The following is a 6,031-nucleotide window of genomic DNA, read 5'->3' on the forward strand; positions in this document are numbered from 1 at the left end:
GTTCTGCAGATGTAGATGCCACTGGTTCTTCACGTTGTGCAGATGTAGATGCCACTGGTTCTTCACGTTCTGCAGATGTAAATGTCACTGGTTCTTCATGTTCTGCAGATGTAGATGCCACTGGTTCTTCACGTTGTGCAGATGTAGATGCCACTGGTTCTTCACGTTCTGCAGATGTAGATGCCACTGGTTCTTCACGTTGTGCAGATGTAGATGCCACTGGTTCTTCACGTTCTGCAGATGTAGATGCCACTGGTTCTTCACGTTCTGCAGATGTAAATGTCACTGGTTCTTCATGTTCTGCAGATGTAGATGTCACTGGTTCTTCATGTGCTGCAGATGTAGATGCCACTGGTTTTTCACGTTCTGCAGATGTAGATGCCACTGGTTCTTCACGTTGTGCAGATGTAGATGCCACTGGTTCTTCACGTTCTGCAGATGTAGATGCCACTGGTTCTTCACGTTCTGCAGATGTAAATGTCACTGGTTCTTCACGTTCTGCAGATGTAGATGCCATTGGTTCTTCACGTTCTACAGATGTAGATGTCACTGGTTCTTCATGTTCTGCAGATGTAGATGCCACTGTTTCTTCACGTTCTGCAGATGTAGATGCCACTGGTTCTTCACGTTCTGCAGATGTAGATGCCACTGGTTCTTTACGTTCTGCAGATGTAGATGCCACTGTTTCTTCACGTTCTGCAGATGTAGATGCCACTGGTTCTTCACGTTCTGCAGATGTAGATGCCACTGGTTCTTCACGTTCTGCAGATGTAAATGTCACTGGTTCTTCACGTTCTGCAGATGTAGATGCCATTGGTTCTTCACGTTCTACAAATGTAGATGTCACTGGTTCTTCATGTTCTGCAGATGTAGATGCCACTGGTTCTTCACGTTCTGCAGATGTAGATGCCACTGGTTCTTTACGTTCTGCAGATGTAGATGCCACTGTTTCTTCACGTTCTGCAGATGTAGATGCCACTGGTTCTTCACGTTCTGCAGATGTAGATGCCACTGGTTCTTCACGTTCTGCAGATGTAGATGCCACTGGTTCTTCACGTTCTGCAGATGTAGATGCCACTGGTTCTTCACGTTCTGCAGATGTAGATGTCACTGGTTCTTCACGTTCTACAGATGTAGATGCCACTGGTTCTTCATGTTCTGCAGATGTAGATGTCACTGGTTCTTTACGTTCTGCAGATGTAGATGCCACTCGTTCTTCACGTTCTGCAGATGTAGATGCCACTGATTCTTCACGTTCTGCAGATGTAGATGCCACTGTTTCTTTACGTTCTGCAGATGTAGATGCCACTGTTTCTTTACGTTCTGCAGATGTAGATGCCACTGGTGTTTCACTTTCTGCAGATGTAGATACCACTGGTTCTTCACGTTCTGCAGATGTATATGCCACTGTTTCTTCACGTTCTGCAGATGTAGATGTCACTGGTTCTTCACGTTCTACAGATGTAGATGCCACTGGTTCTTCATATTCTGCAGATGTAGATGCCACTGGTTTTTAATGTTCTGCAGATGTAGATGTCACTGGTTCTTTACGTTCTGCAGATGTAGATGCCACTCGTTCTTCACGTTCTGCAGATGTAGATGCCACTGGTTCTTCATATTCTGCAGATGTAGATGCCACTGGTTCTTCACGTTCTGCAGATGTAGATGTCACTGGTTCTTCACGTTCTACAGATGTAGATGCCACTGGTTCTTCATATTCTGCAGATATAGATGCCACTGTTTCTTCACGTTCTGCAGATGTAGATGTCACTGGTTCTTCACGTTCTACAGATGTAGATGCCACTGGTTCTTCATATTCTGCAGATGTAGATGCCACTGGTTTTTAATGTTCTGCAGATGTAGATGTCACTGGTTCTTTACGTTCTGCATATGTAGATGCCACTGGTTCTTCACGTTCTGCAGATGTAGATGCCACTGGTGCTTCACTTTCTGCAGATGTAGATACCACTGGTTCTTCACGTTCTGCAGATGTATATGCCACTGTTTCTTCACGTTCTGCAGATGTAGATGTCACTGTTTCTTCACGTTCTGCGGATGTAGATGCCACTGGTTCTTCACGCTCTGCAGATGTAGATGTCACTGGTTCTTCATTTTCTGCAGATGTAGATGCCACTGGTTCTTCATGCTCTGCAGATGTAGATGTCACTGGTTCTTCACGTTCTGCAGATGTAGATGCCACTGGTTCTTCACGTTCTGCAGATGTAGATGCCACTGGTTTTTCACGTTTTGCAGATGTAGATGCCACTGGTTCTTCATGTTCTGCAGATGTAGATGCCACTGGTTCTTCACGTTCTGCAGATGTAGATGCCACTGGTTCTTCATGTTCTGCAGATGTAGATGCCACTGGTTCTTCACGTTCTGCAGATGTAGATGTCACTGGTTCTTCATGTTCTGCAGATGTAGATACCACTGGTTGTTCACGTTCTGCAGATGTAGATGCCACTGGTGCTTCACTTTCTGCAGATGTAGATGCCACTGGTTCTTCACGTTCTGCAGATGTAGATGCCACTGGTTCTTCCCGTTCTGCAGATGTAGATGCCACTGGTTATTCATGTTCTGCAGATGTAGATGCCACTGGTTCTTCACGTTCTGCAGATGTAGACGCCACTGGTTCTTTACGTTCTGCAGATGTAGATGCCACTGGTTCTTCACGTTCTGCAGATGTAGATGCCACTGGTTCTTCATGTTCTGCAGATGTAGATGCCACTGGTTCTTCACGTTCTGCAGATGTAAATGCCACTGGTTCTTCACGTTCTGCAGATGTAGATGTCACTGGTTCTTCACGTTCTACAGATGTAGATGCCACTGGTTCTTCATATTCTGCAGATGTAGATGCCACTGGTTCTTCATATTCTGCAGATGTTGATGCCACTGGTTCTTCACATTCTGCAGATGTAGATACCACTGGTTCTTCATGCTCTGCAGATGTAGATGCCATTGGTTCTTCACGTTCTGCAGATGTAGATACCACTGGTTCTTCATGCTCAGCAGATGTAGATGCCACTGGTGCTTCACGTTCTGTAGATGTAGATGCCACTGGTTCTTCACGTTCTGCAGATGTAGATACCACCGGTTCTTCACTTTCAGCAGATGTAGATACCACTACCGCCATCTATTGAACTTACGACAGGCAACTGGACGTAGGGGACAGGTTTGTTTGTTCTAGATTTGAAGCTTTCGTGACTGCAAGGATTCATATTCTTAGGTTTTTTCGGTAAAGTCACGTAGGTAAAAAATTAAAATTAATGAAAGTAAAATAAAAATAAAATTAAAAGTCACGACGTTTCGAAGGCAACACAAGCTTCCGTCTTCAGGTGGAACAGTCACAGCACGATTGCTGTAATAAAAGTAAAATAAAAATCACGACGTTTCGAAGGCAACACAAGCTTACAGCTGTCGTGCTGTGACTGTTCCACCTGAAGACGGAAGCTTGTGTTGCCTTCGAAACGTCGTGATTTTAATTTAAATTTTACTTTTATTAATTTTAAATTATTTCTTTTACCTACGTGACTTTCCCGAAAAAACCTAAGAATAGGTTTGTTCGTATCTCTGAAAGTTCGTAAGTCGGATGTCCGTAAGTCGGGTGTCCGTAATTCGATAAGTCACGTGTTCTGAAAAGCGCGCGAAATTTGAAATCTACGCCGTCCAATCAGAATCTCAGTATCCAAATAACGGTCGCTAGCCGCGTCGCGATTGGTCGCGCGCTTCAACCAATCGCATCGCTCCCACGCGAAACCACAACACGCGGGAGAATCGAGAGTCGAGGCTGCTCTTCCCACGCGATCGATTCCCGACGCTAGGAAATCACGGCAAGCCGTCGACTCCCCGCGAATCGATTCACTCGCATAGGAAACCCACGGAGTCGACGGGCGTCCGAATCGCGTCGCCGAGGGAGTCGAGAATCGGCGGGAGAAAAAAATCGCTTCACGATCGGTAATGAATTAATCGCCGTCGAGTTGATTTTTGTCATTTTACGAGGAGAATCAATGAAACAATCGATCACTCCGCGTATTATTCACTCGCAGGCTGTCGTTCTGATTAACCTATGGCTGTCGTGTGTAATTGCCTCCTCAAATGTGTGTACCCCTCGGGGCATCAATGCTCTAAGCTTCTAATTTAATTGTTTTCGAACTACGTCTTGATAAGTAAGGGCTGCGATGTAATGTCGCTTGTTGTGGCGTGTACCGTGTCTCGCCAGTGCTGCCTTAATCCGTATAAGCCTCGTTGTCCTGACACCGTGAGGCGCCGTTGTGGCTAGGAGATGTTGACTACCTCGCCTGGTCTACAGGAGGTCGTGGGTTCCATCCCGACCCTGACGATGCTTGATGCTGCTCTATATGTGGAGTCTGCGTCTCTCATCATCATCACGGTAGCTATGAGATGTTGACTGCCTCACCTGGTATACAGGAGGTCGTGGGTTCCATCCCTGCTGCTGTATATGTGGAGTCTGTGTCTCTCTCTCATCATCATCACGGTGGCTAGGAGATGTTGACTACCTCGCCTGGTCTACAGGAGGTCGTGGGTTCCATCCCTGCTGCTGTATATTTGGAGTCTGCGTCTCTCTCATCATCACGGTGGCGATGAGATGTTGACTACCTCGCCTGGTATACAGGAGGTCGTGGGTTCCATCCCTGCTGCTGTATATGTGGAGTTTGTGGTGTCTCTCATCATCACGATGGCTAGGAGATGTTGACTACCACGCCTGGTATACAGGGGGAGGTGGGTTCCATCCCTGCTGCTGTATATGTGGAGTTTGTGTGTCACACATCATCATCACGGTGGCTATGCGATGTTGACTACCTCGCCTGGTATACAGGAGGTCGTGGGTTCCATCCCTGCTGCTGTATATGTGGAGTTTGTGTGTCACTCATCATCACGGTGGCTAGGAGATGTTGACTACCTCGCCTGGTCTACAGGAGGTCGTGGGTTCCATCCCTGCTGCTGCATATGTGGAGTCTGCGTCTCTCTCATCATCATCACGGTGGCTATGAGATGTTGACTACCTCGCCTGGTCTACAGGAGGTCGTGGGTTCCATCCCTGCTGCTGTATATGTGGAGTCTGCGTCTCTCTCATCATCATCACGGTGGCTATGAGATGTTGATTACCTCGCCTGGTCTACAGGAGGTCGTGGGTTCCATCCCTGCTGCTGTATATGTGGAGTTTACGTGTCTCTCATCATCATCATCACGGTGGCTATGAGATGTTGACTACCTCGCCTGGTCTACAAGAGGTCGTGGGTTCTATTCCGACCCTGACGAAGCCTGCTGCTGCTGTATATGTGGAGTCTGCGTCTCTCATCATCATCACGGTGGCTAGGAGATGTTGACTGCCTCACCCGGTCTACAGGAGGTCGTGGGTTCCATCCCTGCTGCTGTATATGTGGAGTATGCGTCTCTCATCATCATCACGGTGGCTAGGAGATGTTGACTGCCTCGCCTGGTCTACAGGAGGTCGTGGGTTCCATCTCTGCTGCTGTATATGTGGAGTTTGCGTGTCTCATCATCATCACGGTGGCTAGGAGATGTTGACTACCTCACCTGGTCTACAGGAGGTCGTGGGTTCCATCCCTGCTGCTGTATATGTGGAGTATGCGTCTCTCATCATCATCACGGTGGCTATGAGATGTTGACTACCTCGCCTGGTCTACAGGAGGTCATGGGTTCCATCCCTGCTGCTGTAAATGTGGAGTTTACGTGTCTCTCATCATCATCATCACGGTGGCTAGGAGATGTTGACTACCTCGCCTGGTCTACAGGAGGTTGTAGGATGAACGTTGAGATGTATAAGGGGCACGGGGTGTCCAATACGGTCTGAATTGATCTGTAATAGGATAGGCACCGATAAGGGGTTGACAGATTTGCACCGTACAATGCACACTACTATACATTGCTTCTAGATTTGAAGCTTTCGTGACTGCAAGGATTCACACTCTTAGGTTTTTTCGGTAAAGTAACGTAGGTGGTAAAACTAAAGAATAAAAATAAAAGAATATAAATAATCATGGAAATG

The sequence above is a fragment of the Lampetra fluviatilis genome, chromosome 67, assembly GCF_964198595.1.
Source record: "Lampetra fluviatilis chromosome 67, kcLamFluv1.1, whole genome shotgun sequence".
Lineage (NCBI taxonomy): Eukaryota > Metazoa > Chordata > Hyperoartia > Petromyzontiformes > Petromyzontidae > Lampetra > Lampetra fluviatilis.